This window comes from Cylas formicarius, unplaced genomic scaffold (assembly GCF_029955315.1).
Source record: "Cylas formicarius isolate icCylForm1 unplaced genomic scaffold, icCylForm1.1 PGA_scaffold_10__41_contigs__length_53128322, whole genome shotgun sequence".
Lineage (NCBI taxonomy): Eukaryota > Metazoa > Arthropoda > Insecta > Coleoptera > Brentidae > Cylas > Cylas formicarius.
In genome coordinates this window covers 41,738,617-41,758,280 of record NW_026844214.1, presented here as the reverse complement: position 1 = coordinate 41,758,280, position 19,664 = coordinate 41,738,617, and the positions used below count along the sequence as shown (strand labels likewise).

The following is a 19,664-nucleotide window of genomic DNA, read 5'->3' as shown; positions in this document are numbered from 1 at the left end:
CATTCTGTATAGCAGTTTTGCCATTAAGCTTCATAATAATTATAATAAATATTTTCAATCCAGCTTAGTTCTAGTATTTAGGAAAAATTTAAGATTTATTTATTGGAATTACAAAAGTGTCTGTCCTAAACAAATTAACATTTTACCAATAATTAATTTTTAGACTCTTATTATTATTATAGCTTGTTGTTTAATTGTTATTGTAATATTCGGTTAATGTTGAGTAGCTGAGATCAAGATTTCGCCGTTTGAGATGTGTGACTATTAGTGATGGAACTGGTAAATTGACCACTTTTTAATTGACTAGTCAAACAATGTTTTAATAAATAACATCTTGCAATTGTAGAGTGTTATCGATTATTATTTAATAATAATAATATGTATTTTAAAATAAATTATTATGCTTTGGTGATGTCCAATTTACCTTCAAGGAATATCCGAATAAGATACTTAGCGACTCATCGAATCCCAATAATAATATCGACTCCATTTGGTTCCCAGAACGACGCGAGGGCGAAGTAACGCAAAATATAAATAAATATAAATAAATAAATCTTAATTTCTTAGCATTTTAAAAATTAGTCAATTGACCGGTTAAGTGACACAAAAAAATTTGACCGGTCAATTCCACAACCCTAGTTACTATATTAGTTTGTATTAAGTAATTTTGTCTAAATCTTGTGCAATAATTAAATAATCTAAAATTAAAATAAAATTATAAATTAAATATAATTAAAATTGATTAATCAAAATATCTCAATGAAGACTATTATTATTATCATTATTATTATTATTATTATTATTATTATTATTATTATTATTATTATTATTATTATTATTATTATTATTATTATTATTATTATTATTATTGTTATTATTATTATATTGGTAATATTAAGCGAAAACATTATTTACTATTAATCAAAAACATAAAAAAACAAAAAACAATACAACACGCAAGTCACTCAAGGTAATAATCCAAAACTTCACAAATAGCAATCGTACAAAAATACAAACCCCTTTCGCTCTTTAAGGAATGATTTGAACAAGGATTTTCTTAAAGCTTTATCAGATATTCATATGAGCCTTGTAACTGTACTTTCTAATATGGCGAATGTTAAAGAACATGTGAGTAAATGACCGTTTGGTTACAAAGGAAAGGCAAATTGACAAATTTATTTGCAATCTTCTTTTACCTTTTTTTGTATGCTTCTTTTGATATCGAAAAGTCTCTCTTGTAACTAACATGATGGTGTTTTCTACATTTTTGTTATATTCGCTTTTCCTTTGGACTTTTACTAGCTTACTTACAAATGACTTATTTTCCTTATAGATTTTTAAAAATTATTTCATTTTCAAAACGCTGATTGAGGGACGCTCAAAATTGAATGAAAATGTTAAAGCTAAGTAATCTACAAAGGAAATAATTTTTAGTCATTTCTTTCCTTTACTTCTGTTCTTCCAAATATTGTCTCCTAAAAATTATTGTGTTTCTTTACAATGAAAAGTACCTTGTAATGTATCTTGTATCATCTACAACAAAAAAATATAAAGAAAGACGCTTTAAAACTCGTACTGAATTGACACTGATGCTACTTTATGCGCGCCTTTTCAAATTTTCAATATTTAACCAAAAAAAAAAAAGACAGAATATGTCAGAAATATACTTTGTTAGCTGCCAAAAATTTACGTTACATGTGTAGGCAATGCAAGAAAGATACTTGTGATACAACTGTAGACTAAGCATTTTATTAACGTCTTTGGAAATATGAACAACGAACTGAACACAGTGCCCACGCGCCGCCATATTGACAGCGAAAACAAAAAGCATAACCTTCGGCCTACTTAGGTATCGCGAAACAAGTACCGGTAGGCCATGATTAATATAAAGTTTCAGATTCGATAGATTCAATGTGCGACTACCTCTGCGTCTACATTCTGAAAAGAATCTCGCCGTCACAGCGTTGTCTGATCTACTTAAAAGCCATAAAAAAAGGAAATTCGGTGGTTCAGTATGAGAAAAAGGGAGGTATTATCATAACTCTAATACTATTTAATAAAGCAGTCAGTAAAAAATGCCCCATTTGAAAAAATTAAATTTACATGTGATGTTCATAATTTGAACTTGAGGTATGAATACATTACTTCACCTCTCCCTCACAAAATATCACTCTTTATGAGGTCGTTTTCGTATCAGATCTTAAAAAAAACTTTATATAAATAATAGTTATGTTTATTCTCTTGTACTTTCTTAACTGTTATGTTTACTTCAGTGAGGAAGTATAGCTTCAACTTCGGCTTTTGGAATATGTTCGAGATAGATACATATAGAAATATAAAATAATAATAAATTAGAATAAGAAGAGTCAAATTTATGGGTGTTTGCAGTAACAGAAGAGTAAAGAAATTAAAATATGAGAAAAAATATTATTTTACAAAGTACCTAAAAATAAAGAATTACAACAAAAAGTGAACGCAAAGTAAGTAGAAAAAAAATATATAAAAAAACACTTTATAGTAATATTGTTTTAAAAAATAAGCAAAATAGATTTTTGATATTTTTTAGCTGTATTTTTTTCATTGTTTTGTAAATAAAATATTGATGTTTCAGTTAAACATAGTTTGTAACTAATGTGAGCTGACATGTTGTGCCTGAAAAGGTGTTCTATTTCCCTCATAAAGAGCAAAGTGGGCTATTTTTAGAATTCGAAATTGCCCAAAATTATGTTAAACGTATAATTAGTACTTTGAATACTTTAACAACTGGCAACAAAATTAAGTCTGTATATATTAAGCCCATGTACTTAATTAAAAAATCTGTAAAACGCCCTACTACAAGAGCAAGAAAAGAACAGCCTGGCTAACGGTTTAAATTTACCGGCACGGATCTTCAATATTAGTGAAACTTTGTAAATTACCATTTGCCATTGTCATTTGTCAATTGTCATTTTGAAGGAATAGATATTCCCTAGAGTTTTTAGCGAATCGTTCTGAGTATAAAACACAAATAAAACATTTTGGCTTATATGAAAAATTTATAAAGCTATTTATTAAACACCTTGCATGTGATTGAGGAAATTTCCGCAAATTCAAAATATGTTTGACGGTATTACCGCGCGTTTAGAATGTGATTTTGTTCACTATTGGTTATCGATCGGGCACCTGCATTTCGCCATCATATAGAATTTTAGAGCGAGTTCAGGTCGTATAACCACCTGCCGTCGTCTTCGTCATAACTTCCACCGGGCTTCGGCCACAATCCCGCGGGGGCACAACACTGATAACGTCGCCGAACAGAGATCGAAGAGCGCCCGGCTTATAGAAATCACGCTGGCGCCGCGAGCACAGATAAAGCGGGACGGTCGAACATCGGCAGCGCCTCGCGAACAATCTACGCGAACTGACACAGCCGCGAAGAAAGCGCGGCACTCCTCGACGTCGTAATAATACGCCCCGACCACCACACGGCTCACTAGACGTTTGGGGTGTTGCTCGCTTGATCGTCCGTCGGAATCGCCCGGTAGGTGTCGCGACAAAAGCACGCTCAAACACCCGAAAACGAAACTGTATGTTTACTTAATTTTTATTAAACCTTTATGAACTTGGGTGCATAAATATTTTGTTTTCAGGATAATGAATGAAGGAGGATCATGATTGGGGTGTTGCTCGCCTGATCGACCATCGGAATCGCCGAGTAGGTGTGGCAACAAAAGCACGCTTAAACACCCGAAAACGAAACTTTATATTTACTTAATTTTTATTAAAGGTTTATGAACTTGGGTGCAGAAATATTTTGTTTTCAAGATAATGAATAAGAGGATGGTGATTGGGGTGTTGTTCGCCTGATCGACCATCGGATTCGCCGAGTAGATGTCGCAACAAAAGCACTCTCATACTGACTGTGTAAGTTTATGAAATGAAAAAATTGTATCCAGTGTGCTGAGTTTTCGTGAAACAAAAACAATTCTAGCTGGCTTTATTGTTGAGAAAATTTGGTCCTGTTAGTTACCCTTTGAATTTTAAATACCGTAATAATATTGTCATGTGTTGATGACGACGAAAACTTATGGTCTATTTTATGTATAATCTAGTGGCTTACTCAGATTTTTTTTTAAGTCATAGTCTTTAAGATCAAGCTAAGATTATGTTTTTTTTTAATTGATCACCATAAAGTTAAGTAGTAAGTGTAAGTAAGTAAATTGTAAGTAAGTAAAGCTTTAAATTTCAAACTGATATCTTTAAAACTGTGCGACATATTTTAATTAATAGAAAACAAACTTTAACCCTCTGTAGCTCTGCTATTGATCGATATCGGTCTCATGTTTATATAAACTTTTGGTTTAATGTGATGAGATTCATCACACATTCCAGTGTGTGCGTTAATCACAACGTATAATGTTATGACATTTTTGTTTCAAAAATAAAGACGTGTTCGGACTAAACAGGCATATAATGAATATATACTAATTATTTGAATGTTAAACTTGTAAAGTATTTTCCTTTTTATATGAACACAAAAAAATAAAAATAAAAGTTGAGCACTTTCAAAAATTTTTAAAATAATTTAACAGCTAAATTAACATGCAGACTGTTTGTAATCTAGCTGAAATAATAAGTTAATTTAAATATTAGTACATAATTTTTTGTCTTGTGGAATTCTATATAGAATTTTGTATAGAAAGGTATAAAAAATAAAAACTGAATCTGAATAGAGACCACCTCTTGAGAATTTTTGAAGGACTCTTGCAAATTTGCAAATTTATTTTAGTTTTCGACGAAATAAATATTTAAATAATTAAAATTTCTTGCGAATGCAGTAAAAACCAATATCGCATTTCGGTTATTTCAGGTTAGTTTAAAGGGATGGAGTAGAAAAGAGGACAAGTAGACAAAAAATGAACAGTACGCAAAAAAATCACTTGGGTACCTCAAAAATATTAGATTTGTTGCAGAGTAAAGTGGTCTTTTTGCAAACCTCAAAATAAAATTTTTGTTTTTAAATACACATTAGACATTTTAAGCAAAAATATCAATTTTCTTCAAATTTCTTACAAATGTAGAATTTCCATCCTTTTAAACATTTTCGATTACAAATATGCTTTCTTTTTAATTCAACATTTTTGTTATTTTGGCAACCTCGTCAAAAATTTGGAATTTTTGCTTAAAAATCTGTAAAGGGATGTATTTTGAGCTAAACAATATTTGTATTTAATATTTTGCAAAAAAGCCGTAAAGAAGACCGCATTACTCCTCCGCAAATTTAATATTTTCTTGTTTTTTAGGTACCTTGTACAAACTCCTGCACGAACTCTCAGTCTTACGAATCTTACTTTAAAAGAAAGGAACATATATAATTGTGACTATAAAAAGTAAGTTTTTTTCCATATATTTCAGTTTTGGTCAACTTGTCCTCTTGTATTGTAATTTTGTTTCCGTTTAATCGAGCTTTACTCTGTTTTTTATCGAATTGACACCAATATTTTTTATGAAAAAATGTGCGCCACTGGTAATGTTTGTAATGAAAGAACGCCCCGTATATATTTGTTTTCGCTCCATATTTTACTGATAATTGCAAACGATCTAATTTACCCATAGTAGTTATAAGTGCGATTAAGCGTATGTTTATACAGTCGGACGCTTAAATATTCATAGTTTTTGGAATTTATTGACTTCGACGCGCGTTCGGTTCCTCAATTTGCCGTTGCCGACACGTTCCGATGGGAAACATATCGCCAGCGGATAAATCAGAGACCACTCACTCGCTTTATTGTTGATAAAACGCATAAATTTGTCGCAACGGCGGATAGCAGCGAAGACCACAACGTCCGTCCGGCCACGGAATACATAAATAATCGGATAAACGAGCCGCGCGGCGGCCACGCCTCGAATCAACATGGCCGATACGTTAATTTGGATTTTTTTTACGAATAATAACAATAAAAGGTGTCAGATTCGATCTATTTTCACGTCGTGGAGTTACAGCTTTTATATACGTTAATCCGACGTTAATTGTGGTCTCTGAAACGTCATTGAGACGTCGTCAGATCGATAAACACGAGACGAATCGCAATGTTTGTGTGGTTACATTTCATTACAGTAGGAGGCGTAATGCTTATAGCAATGACCGCGACGTATGCCAAGACGCATCATACATATTGATTTAAAGTTTATATTAATTTTTTGCTAACATTCTCCATTAAAATTTCTCGAGTTTGTTTTCGTTGTTTAGGTTTAAAGTAAAAAGAAGTTTGACTATTACTAACGTGGTCCCAATATTCCCCACCTTTAATGTTTCGACTTATACGGACGTTTCGTTAAAATCTGCTATTTTCCCATCCTTAAGATTTATAGAACCAAATAGCTTTGAAAAAAATTTAAAAAATAAATATAAGAAAGCATCACTTTCCGCGATGCATTCTTATATTTAACAGCAACTGGTCAATAAATTGGTCAATAAAACTCGCGGGTTCTGGCAATAAATACCGATATTTAGGCAATTAGTCAAACGAACACGCCATGCAACTGTCTATATGTTTTATGGCCTAGTTTGGACGAAGAGAAACGGTAAAAAATTTTCCTTTGTCGCGTTGAAGTTTCACAGATACCCAAACTTTCATTTAATAAATTAATAACTTTCTTGCTGCCCCGTTTCTCTCTATAAACTATGTAATATATGTACACTCTAAAGAACGTATTTTAGCAACTGCTATAATTATCTTGACATGACTCCTGACCTGACGTAACTTTTAAAGAAGATTTGATTCGACATTTAAAGTTGAGCTTAATATCGTTGCCACAAACATGAAGCTTGTTATTACTTAAAACTTTAACAAAGTTAATTTTTCAAATATTTGAATTTGAACAAAATCGTGTTAAAGTGATGTCATTTTAGTTTATAAACATGTTAATACAAAAGTTTCAATTTTTCCAAATTATCAATGACTTTAAAAAAAAAAACTTGCTTAGGAAGTCGCGCATTGAAATTTTTATATTTTATGACCTCCCTGTATACCGTTAGACTTTCTGCAATGATTAACTCGTGAGTGGAACGATTAAGTGGCCGCTACCACACGGTGTTACTAGGGTCTCATTGGAAAATATATTTGGTCAAAATTGAAAACAAAAATTGATAACACGTTAATTTATCAACTAACATTTATGAATTCCATTGGGGTATCGATGGGGAACCTTGATCGCAATTTTTGAAAAAAAAATTAGTCACCGACTTTAGAGATTGGCGTTCACCCTTTGAAACGAGTTACTAACATTGTCGCGGAAGAATTTAAACGTCATCGGCAGCAAAATTAATAGTTTTATTAATCGCTGCGCAGCGTTGAGTTATGATTGGCATCTCCTACGACAAACGGAGCTCTGTTTCTCTCTCTCTCTCTCGACGACGAGAAAAAAAAGAGGGGAACCGGTGGCGATCGCGTTTATAATTTATAATTTTATTACTTTATCATCTCGCGCGCTCGTCTATAACCTGCTTTGTTTTTTTCTTCTTTCCGCGGGAATTTCACATATTTATATATAGTAATCCGCTTTTTAATGTAGATGTTACGAGATTAAAGGGGTCTGTTGCAGCGAGGAGATTGTAAGCGAGAGGTGCGGAAGGAGGCGCCACGTCTCGGAGGGCGGAGGGGCATAGGGTCAGTCGCCTCGACGGCATCATCGAGAATCAGAGCACTGCAATTTTACAATTTTATAAATATATATGAAAAAAAAACGAGGATATGATTAAGTGTACGGCACACATCTGCTTGAGTGTTATCGCATTTCTGATCTAGATTGGAAACTGAACAGCGAATTCCAGAAAAATTCCACGCCTCTGATGTGCTCCCATTGACGCATACGGTTGTCAAAAAGTTTTAGTAATGGTTAAATATGTCAATATGCATATGAGGGTTCTTATTGGTAATGAATCGTTCATGGTATGCATATGAGAAAATAACCACTTAGCTGTGACCATGTATATATTTGAAAAAATGTGTGACTTTCAAGATTCGATGATCTGTGTGCGGTCGCTTGCTTGAATCTAGTAAATGTACACCGTGTGCCAATAAAACGATCTACTATACGATCTGGAAACCCAAGATTTAACATATTATAATTTTGTTGATACGGTGTGTCCCAAAAAGTCCCCCCCCCCCGACACCAACTTAGTTATTTTAAATGGAACACCATATATTTCGAAATTTTTTGAATCCTTGGTTCAAATAAAGGTCTTAAGAAAGTTCTACTCGACTTTTGCATAGTTTAGGCAGAAATTAAGGTTATGTGCTTTATTTCATATTTTGATTGTGGCCACTTGTTGGCAATATTAGATATTTTTTAAATAGCAAAGACATGATAATAATTCTAAAGATATAATACTAGAGATATTCGAATAAAAGCAATTGCTGATAATACAGATTTAATAAATTTAATAATATTTAAAGAAACATTTAATAGTATTAACTATTAAATTAATTAAATGTAGCTTGATTAAAAATACCTAATAAGAACAAAAAAAATTTCGTCCATAAAGTTTAGTTAAAAACGTTCCTCTTAAAATGCTCATTTCATCTGGCATCAAAACAACAAAGAAACATCAAAATATTTAAAAATGTAGTTGACTTTGACAGGACTTTTTTTTTGACGCATTGAGGTATAAACAAATTTTGACATTTCTGTTTGTTTTTGTTGTTTTTCATATTTCTATCTAAAAAGTTCATGTCAAGTTTTTGGTTACTATATATTTGATTTGTATTTTAGACAGTTATACTTTGGTGAACCTATAAACTTTAATTATTTATTTTTGTTATTAGGTATTTCCAATCAAGGTAGATAATTAACTACTAAATGTTTCTTTAATTATGAATTCTGAGTATTATATCTTTAAAAGCAGTAGTATCATGTCTTTGCTATTTAAAAAATACTTAATATTGCCGAATCTGTGCAGCTTTAAATTTAACAAGAATTTATACGGGCGTTATCTTAAACCTCCAATATCTGAAAAAGTAAGTAAAATTTAAATATAATATAAATTACCAACTTACTTTATTTTTTGTCCTATAATATCTGAATAAAAATGTACGCGGTTCCATTTGAAAATCTTGAGATTTTGTTAATCGAATTCGCCAAAACGGCACCAACTATTTGGGACACCTTGTATAAGCTGAGGAGCATCTGCCAAACTGATTGAGTAGTGCATCATCTCCTTAGTCTGTGATTAAATTTTCGTTGCAATACCTGGATCAGTAGCGTCACAACACAATTTTATATGGGGCAATCAAAATATGAAAAAAAAAACACAAAATCTCAATTCTTTAGGAAAGGGTCTTTTATTTTAACCAAGGGTTCAAAAAATGCCGAAATATACAGGGTGTTGAAAATAACAAAGATCATGTCGGGGAGACACTTTTGGGAAACCCTGTATAAACAAAATTATATTTTAAATCTTCACGAGAGTCCAACAAACTTTTGTACGAAACTTTTTTTCGTATCTCCTCTGGGTTTTCAGATCGTATAGTGAATCATTTTATTTGGCACACGGTGTACATGATTTTACGTCCGCGGTGGCGTTTGGACATATCAGTTATTCCATTCGAACAACTGCGTTTACCCGGTGACACTTTTGTCTAAAATTAATAAATGAAAAAGGAAATGCGACACCTCATTTTTTCATTCATTTTTCATTGATACATAAACACAGACATAATATAATTAGAAAGTAAACATATATAATAAAGAGATAAATATTTGAATTCTTCTTCTTCCGGTGCGTATCCAATAATGGAAGTTTGCGATAAAATTTTCCATCGCTTCTCTATTAATTGCGGTGTGTATTACTGACTGCACATCGTGTAGCCCTGTCCGGCTTTCGATTTTGCTTTCGTCAGCAGATGCAAAAATTGGTATTTCGTGTTTCGCATTATATGTTCCAGATTTGCCGTTTTACTCTTTTTAATCAATTCAAACAGTTCACGTTGTTTGTTGACACGACTTAGGAACTTTCCCTTTTTTAGCTTAGCCGTCCAAGGTATTTTTAGGATTTTGCGGAGCAGTAACATCTCGATTGTATTAGTATCCAACTTTTTAAACCGCAAAGAAGCACTGGCCAAACGTAGCATTTAACGAATCTGAGTCTTAGGTTAGGGCCAGAATCGGTAAGCACCTTTCCAACCTCAAGAATGCCCATCGAGTCTGTTCAATGCGAATTTTTATTTCCTTGTCTGATGTCCATTCTACGCAAAACTAGATGGCCGGGTACTTAAACTTATCTATTCTTTCTATGGGCTTAGCCTGAAATGTCGTGGAGTTTCCAAACATATTTAGGTTTCTTGAGATAATATATATTTGAATTTTATCTTAGAAGATGAAGATGTGTGTCAAAAATTATGACCTCGCGTCTCAGCACTGCGTGATAGATTCGTCATCACTGTCTTACAGTGGCTCTTTACGCTATCCTGATCAGTGCATTATTGGGCATTTTAAATAAATAAATAAATAACAAAATCGCTTTCATTTTAAGATGGGCAAATGTCGGCTGATTTATTAGTTTAAACGAGCATGTAACAAGATATACAAAACTTAATTCCGCATATCAATTTAACAGCATTAATTAATTAAAAACTAAGGCTAAGTTTAGTATGCAACACGTTTGGTAAACTTTTTAAATCACTCTTTAACTAAGCACTCGCTCTGCTATGCCCCGCTAGTGCCAAATAAACTCGTAATTCAAAGGGCAACTCAAATAACACACTTGTTGCATAAATCCACTAATTTTCTACTCCCGTCTGTAAAATACGTAATTACCCACCCATCTAGCGTGCGGGAAGCGTCACTTTACTACGTCAGTTTCGTTTCCCACGAATCTGAGCCACTTTGGACATTTTCGGGATTTGGGAGCAATCGGATGTTTTCGGAGGTATTTCCCACGCTTTGAATTTTGACGTTTGTCAATTCTGACGGTCATGTCAGTGCATGTATTCGTGTTGTTTTGCGAAAATGTACCCAAAAACTAACGGTCGTAGAAAAAGTATAGTATGCAACATGTTCGGTAAATTTTTAAACACTCGCTCCGCTGCGCTCCGCTCGTGCCAAATAAACTCGTGACTCAAATGCCGTTTGTTTGTTACATAATAGTATACTATTGTGTACACATCTTTTGAAAGGCAGAAGTTTTGACTGTCACAAATTATATTATGGGGAACTTATACGGATTTGGTTTTAAGCCATGAGGATTGAAGCACACGTTCCAGACATTTATGGAGCTTTCTTGGCGCTCCCACTACGTCAAACTAAGAATAAGAAATTCGTATTTGTGTGTCATTAGCGTGCCTATGACTGTTGCACCCACCAACGCATTTCTTAGCAGTATCTTAGAGTAGGGAGTAGCAAATGTAGTTTTAGTTTTGTTGTCTTTGTCTACCGAACGGTCGAAAAAAAATAAGGGACGCGAGCAGTAATAGCTTTTAAAAAAATCATAAAAAGAATTCCTGCGTTTAAAGGAGAAAAAAACGTCGGCCGACCATATGGCGTTCTGCACGGATAAATAATCCTCACAAGGCGATAAATTCGATACGGTTCTGGATCATAAACCCCCAGACCATTAAAAACTTGAAAATAATCGAGCGGTTTCCTCAATTATCTAAAATAATGCGGATGGGGTTGATGCAGTCAGCGGCGGACGTATCACACACGCACAAACACTCGCGCGCCCGCGGCATAATTAAATCGTATGATTAACTAACCAGATACTCTTTCTACGCTCCGTTGGCTAATTATACAGGGCGTTAAATCGGTACCGATTATCGCGTTATCGGCTAGTTCCAACGATGCCTGATGACGGTAAATGGTAAAGGGAAGGCAGATAATGCAATAAACGTCAAAGTTCGAAACGTTTATGTTATAACGCCTAACAACTTAAAGTCGAAACAAACAAACTATTGTGGACAGTGAACCAATTACCTTTTCAATACTTTAAACAAGGTTACGTAGGTATATGCCTGTACAATTGTTTTATAATAAGATGGATTTTAGGAAAAAAGTTTATAACAATGTAGGTCCGCAATCGCGTAATTTGCTACTCCTGTACAAGGTATGTCAAAAATACTCCAGCAATTTTTAAAAGGTTGCGTGATTCAATCAGAAGAAGAGCTAAAGTATACTTGCATGCTTGCAACAGTACAGATAAATAAAATGTATATAGGAAATTACGATTATTTGACTTTAATTTAATCTAATAAACAAAAAATAGTATTACAGTAGTCTGTGAAAAATTAAGATTTTTATGGCTTTTTGAGCTTAGGTAGAATTTGCAAACGTTATCGACAAATATATATCCCTACGATATATTTTTCTTAAGATATGGGATGTCTTCAGATTTTTTTAAGCCTATGGGAATATATATTAGTAGTACACAACAATTCTTTACTCTTTTAATATAAATAGAATTCAAAAACGGCAAATAAAATTAAAAAAGTTTCACTGGACCAGACTTGGTTTTTTAAGACCATGAATGACGACGCGGATAGAATAATCTAAAAATCTAAAGTAATGCTTTATTTAAATTTTTAATTTTCGATTATGATAAGACCTAAATTTTAACCAGTGTTTTTAAGTCGGAGCATAATTATTCCCAATCGTTACAGAATAACACGGCAACAGTTTCAACCTGAGAGGGGAAGAGGTACACCTAAAGATGGGTATTGTATATTTAAAATAGTCGAGACAATTTACGAAATTAAAATTGTGGATGCTGTATAAAACGGGCCCGAGAATACTACCCTGAGGGCTCCCATTTTAACCTGAACTTTGTCTGATGAACAGTTCTTTTACACCACCCCCTGATCCCTGTCGGTCAAAAGTGACGGTACTGGCGAGAGAGAAGCCAATATATTTTAGGATTAATGTTAATGTAACTACGGTGAATAATCATATCAAATGCTTTAGTATAATCAACCATAATTAGAACCGTAGCATTATTACATCCCGTGCTTTTTCAATGTTTTAACAAATTTTGTAGTCTTTCTGAATATCCACACTTCCAAAAAGATCAAAGTGATAAAAAATATTTAGAACAACATTTGTGTAATTAGCATCATAAGTATTAATATTAAAGTAATAATACTCATTACACGGACAGTTAAAGACGAAATCAAAAGAGGGAAAAAATCTAAAAAATATTGTTTATTGACAACAGATTATAACAAAAATTATTAAAATTTTGTGTGCTAGAAATACCAAAACGGAGCCCACAAAATTCAACGTGTCAAGACCCCTCGTGTAATTACTGACGGCCCATTACCCCCTGATTAACGCCGAAAAACGCCCTCATTTCATATTAAGGGTGGGCCCGATTTAACACGATAACCCCGTGTTTACCTAAAACGCTCGCGCCCCCATCAAAAGTGTCGCCGTCGTCAAACGTCGATATTAAATTCACTTTTACGACCCCCTTCCCCTTCCCGCCGAAGCCGCCCTTTTGTGCGCCGGCACGTAAAACATAATTCGAAGTCCCCTAATAAAGCGAACAGTTAATTAACAGCCCCTATCGATAATAAGATTCGCGAGGCATTGCGAGCCAGGGGTGGCGCCGAAAATATATAGTTAGATTTTGTTTTCGAAATTAAATCCCCAGGTGTGATCTTACATCCACAGTTATGTTTTACTAATCATGTCAAATATGTATGCAAAAAGATTTGCAAGAAAATAGGATTTTTTAACCATGTATCGCCGCTTTTTTCGCAATGGACTAGGACATTAATTTCATTTATACTGATGAGGATTTAAGCAGATTACAGATCTAACAAAACAACATAGGTATATGCAAATTGTAGTAAACTATGATAGATATCGTCCTATAAAGAGTAATAAGAAATCAGTAAAGGGACTAACTATCAGGCAATTCAAGAAGAGCAAATTTAAATTTAGTTTACGGAATCAAACATAATCACCAAATAAGCTTTCGTCGAATTTTCACTAATATGTGATACGTAAATTAAAATAGCTTATCTAAATAACTAGGTGGACTGGAATAAATCCATTATTATTATTATTTAAACTAAAATGCGCCGCCAAAATGTACAAAATCTGATTTTCTGCAATTTTCTGTATTTTTTGAAATTTCAGCAGCAGTTTATGCATCGCACATAAACTCGCACAGCAAATTGATTTTTTTATGCAGTGTGTCGCATTTAAGAAGAACGCGCCCTTATATTTTGGCTTTATAAGTAAGGCAATTTTGAAGTTTTGCAATTCCACAAACGGGGTCAATTTTCGATATTTGGTTTTGCCTTAGAGATAAAGGAAAAAGTTGTTTATGACAAAATTATCATTTTTAGTTTTTCCTTAATTGGCTAATACACAAAAATGTCAAAAGTTGATTTTTTTTATATATATGCCATATTGCTGGGCCATATATGAATGAATATGAATAACTATTTTATTTTAAGAAAACATTAAAACTTAAAATCTGTATTTATTTAGGTAGCCAAAATATAGGGGTGTGTTAATCTTAAATGTTATTATAGTTGAATTTGGCGTAATTACCATTTTCGTTAAATTATTTTTTTACGGCCATGCAATAAAGAAAATAATGCAAATTGGAAATATACTTCCGAAAATGTTTCGCCGGACAACAGTCCGGTTCTGTACTGCGCGGGCCACGTCCCGAATGTCCGTCATAAACGTAAACGAACCCTATCCCGGGGCCCTTTTATTACTATTAGCGTTAGCTTTTATTGTTATTAAGGTTAACGTTATACGCCGTTTTGGGGATTTATATCGTGTGCCTCGTGATTGACATGCGGCTTTAAGAGCCGCCCCCTCCTTTTTCTATTAGAGAAAGAATAATAAACCGATTTCGACATCTAATGGAAAACACTTCCTAGTTTTGACTCAGATCGTTTACGAGTGGAAGAAAAATCGTGAAAAAAAAATAGAACATTCGTTTATGACAATTTAGTTAGACAATTAGTTAGGAGTTAGTTGGTTAGTTTTGGGTTCGTGGCTGCTCTTATGAAGGAGCAAAGATGTGAACTCAATTTTGATTGGTAAGCAAGGGTATATATAAAATATTACATTATATAAACACAGAAAATCGAAAATATTTGAGCGCCAAACCTGTAGTTGTCAATTTGGGGGACGGTCTAAAATTGGCGATTTTTGATAGCTTAGAACAACTACATTACTATAAGATCCGAGGCAAATTTACTATATATTTAACCGATTGAAAACCACTGATATCGGAAAAGTATAAAATTAGAGCATTCTGTATAAAACCTATTTATACAGTCAGGGTCATAGAAATAGAGCCAGTGTACATTTTTCTGAAAAAATTTTGGTGAGTTTCTCGATTTATTTTTGCTAAAAATAAATTAAGATTAACACAAAAACACAAATTTTAAATAAATACGCCGAAAAAAATCAGCCGTTTAGCAGTAATAAACCATACCATATGTATATGTCAAAAAAAATTGTTTATTTCTTAAATAATTCTTTTTAAAATGGGCGTGGTATCCTCTATACAGCTTCTAAAACAATGACAGTTTTAATATTGGAAAAGGAAAGAAATCGGTAGTTCTAAAAATATGGTAGAAAATGCATTTTAAAGGTAAGCGGAGCAAGAACAAAAACACCTGCTATAGACAGATTATTCGGACTTCTGAAGACGACCCATTTAAGGAACCTACCGCTATTAGAACTGAGCTGGAGTTAGAAATAAATTCAAGGACGGTTCGGAGAAGGACAATAATCTGCATGGTAGAACAGCAAGAAAACTTACACTATTTTTTTCAAAGAACATTAAACATCGTTTATACTTTATTCAAGACCATTTAAATTGGAATGGCAAAACGGGAATTACGAAATGGAGCGACGAAATAAAAATAAAGGTTCTAATGACAGGCGATATGTTAGAAGACCGCCCAACCAGGAAATATTGCCAAAACACACCACCAAAACTATTAACCATGGAGGGGTTAAGTTGTGGGGAGCTTTTTCTTGGTATGATATAGGACCAATTTACTGAATAAAGGAGGTTATGGACCAAAATGCGTATGTTCATATTCTTCAGGACATCATGTTACCATTTGCAGAGGATTACATGCCCTTACTATGAAAGTATCAACAGAATAATGATCCATACATACTTCTAAAAAAGCGAAATAATTACTTTGTGACAATGGATCTAAGTTCGATTGAGAATAGACTTACTTTAAAAAAGCAGTTGGCAACCATAAAACAAAAATATTTTTGTGTCAGATATTTTTTTTTGTTTTTAATTATTCATTTGATAAATATTTTAATAATAGGAATAGGAATTGAGATCCTGGTAATATAATTTGTTTAGTAACTTAAAAGCTATACTAAAAGGTTATTCCCCACGAAGTATATTATATTGAAAATGTTGTATTTCATGGACGACCATTGTATTTAAATGTAGATATACTTCTGTACTGAGGTATGCATAAAATTCTGGATAAAATGAACTAACAAAATTTGTCGGTGAATAGGTTATAAGTCAAACCCGATTCTAAGCTATATTAGTCTACAATAGGCCCAACTGGTTTATCTAATTATAAATAAAGGAACAAAACCCGATCAAAGCTAAACGAACTTATTGGTTATTTTGGAGCGGAACAAACCTATTTGGCTCAGGAAAAACTGTTTTTGTATTAATTGTGGATAGTATTTACTCTTTTCCTCGTTAAAAACTGATTTTGCCTAGGACAAACTAGTATAGCCACAATTATGCAGAAACTCAGAAATAAAAAAGCCTTACCAACGCTTAACAAAAGATAAAAGCCAAGAAAGATATTGTTACTTCACGGTATAGATAATAAAACTAAGTAGATTTACTTATTCTTAATGGGCATAGATGATGCCCTGTAACTCGTGGTTCGAATTCATCTTATAATTAAAATTGTTAGCTAGACAGGGCCATACACGCAGTTTTTTTTGGATATCAGCAGCGTTTTTGTGGGGAAGATAAGTCGTTCAACCCATCCTATTGGTTTTAGCAATCCGATCGACACAAAAAAAAACAAACGTAATCGCGCCTATGGTAACCAGATGTGAATTCATTTGTCACTTTTAAAATTGGTAACATATATAGATTTTTGTGTTGAAACGGCTTAGTTCGTCCAAGTGAATCCACAATCATTTTTTATGTTTAGAAATGGGGGTTTGTGTTCCTTTTTTATTTTCTTTTATTCATTGATTGCTAAACCCAAATAGCACCCAGTTTATCCGGTCAATGTCCCGGGACATGTGGAGGATATTCTTATGATATACGTTAGCATATATACTAAGTTTATACTGTAAAATACATCCCAGAGATATCCTCTGAATGGATAGCTTGCCGATTTGCTGTACGCTACATACCAAAGATATGCGCTAAATAGATGACCTGAGGATTATCATCCCCTTGCGCCATACGTACCTATGTACCTGTGCACCTATCTATACTTTTTAAATTGCATATGTCTCTTGATTATAGACTTCTTTTCTTATCTTATTGCTTAGTTATTGTTTTTTGAGCAGTTAAATTTAGGAATACAAAACTAAACTAATTTTTTATTTAAGTAAGCAATATTAGAGAAAATCCCCCAGAACAAAATTATATTTTTCTACTCCCGTCGGTAAAATACCTAATTACCCACCGATCTAGCGTGCGGTAAGCGTCACTTTACCATGGCAGTTTCCTTTCTCACGAATCCGAGCCACTTCGGACATTTCCGGGATTTTACCGCACGGATTTGGGAGCAATCTGATGTTTTCGGAGATATTTCCCACGCTTTGAATTTTGACGTTTGTCAATTCTGACGGTCATTGTTTTAGGAAAATGTCACCAAAAACTAACGGTCGTAGAAAAAGTATAGTATGCAACACGTTCGGTAAATTTTTTATTTTTATTAAACACTCGCTCCGCTCGTGTCAAATAAACTCGAGAGTCAAATGCCGTTTACCGCACTTATTGCATAATATACTATTTTAGCTATATATTTGCATAATTTAAAGAAATATGTAAATTATTTTATTTTCAGAAAAGTATATATATTTTTAAAATGGATTCAAGAATCACCCCATCCCCTCCAAAAAAAAAAAAAAGTATTTATTTTAGGAATCAAATTTTCACATCAAAATGGTTGTTGAGTTTATCCATGAAAACGTTTTCCGAGCAAAAAAAAACTAGGAAAAATTTAAAATATATATATTGCATGAACATAGATAGGCCTTTACTGTCAAACGGAAAAGTCAAATTTGGGCTAGTTTTTTTGGGCGCGATAAAATAGATAAAAGAGATCTTACCAATGAGAGTTTTATGAGATTTGAATGTTTTTTTCGTGGAGGTTATCATTTAAGATCACTTTCATCAGAGTATATATATATATATATATATATATATATATATATATATATATATATATATATATATATATATATATATATATATATATATATATATATATATATATATATATATATATATATATATATATATATATATATATATATATATCTATATATATCTATATATATATCTATATATATATATATATATATATATATATATATATATATATATTCTCACGTATTGATTCACGGATGGAAAAATGTGATGACACTATACTCCGGGATATCATCCGTTCGCTCGTTGAACTCCGACTGGAATCCTGCATCCGACTGGAATCCTGCAAATCCTGCATCCGACTGGAATCCTGCAGACGTTTCGCCAAAATCTCACTTGGCATCTTCAATGCTCGCGCTCCGAAAACAGTGTTCGGAGTGTTTTCGGAGCGCGAGCATTGAAGATGCCAAGTGAGATTTTGGCGAAACGTCTGCAGGATTCCAGTCGGATGCAGGATTTGCAGGATTCCAGTCGGATGCAGGATTCCAGTCGGAGTTCAACGAGCGAACGGATGATATCCCGGAGTATAGTGTCATCATTATATATATATATATATATATATATATATATATATATATATATATATATATATATATATATATATATATATATATATATATATATATATATATATATATATATATATATATATATATATATATATATATATATATATATATATATATATATATATATATATATATATATATATATATATATATATATATATATATATATATATATATATATATATATATATATATATATATATATATATATATATATATATATATATATATATATATATATATATATATATATATATATATATATATATATATATATATATATATATATATATATATATATATATATATATATATATATATATATATATATATATATATATATATATATATATATATATATATATATATATATATATATATATATATATATATATATATATATATATTGCATGAACATAGATAGGCCTTTACTGTCAAACGGAAAAGTCAAATTTGGGCTAGTTTTTTTGGGCGCGATAAAATAGATAAAAGAGATCTTACCAATGAGAGTTTTATGAGATTTGAATGTTTTTTTCGTGGAGGTTATCGTCTAAGATCACTTTCATCAGAGTATTATCAACGTCAAATCAAGCCTTTACTTAAAAGGTGGATGAACAGATTTTTTAAATCTGTTTTTTAAAAATATAAGATGCCAATCTTTTCTTTTTAATTTTAAACAGATTTATAAAACCTGTCTT

At 32.4% G+C, this 19,664-nt stretch overlaps 1 protein-coding gene across 2 annotated transcripts in view; it reads right to left on the bottom strand.

Annotated features, from left to right (window-relative positions):
• LOC132695671 (protein prickle-like) overlaps window positions 1-19,664 on the bottom strand; it is a 357,244-nt gene that overhangs the window by 176,307 nt on the left and 161,273 nt on the right. The window contains exon 1 of one of the 2 annotated variants that reach the window (XM_060660089.1): window positions 3,216-3,382. The exons of the other annotated variant lie outside the window; for it this stretch is intronic. The gene's annotated coding sequence lies outside the window, so the exon portion shown is untranslated. Of the gene's footprint in view, window positions 1-3,215; window positions 3,383-19,664 lie in introns of those variants that run through there. 2 annotated transcript variants of the gene reach the window in all.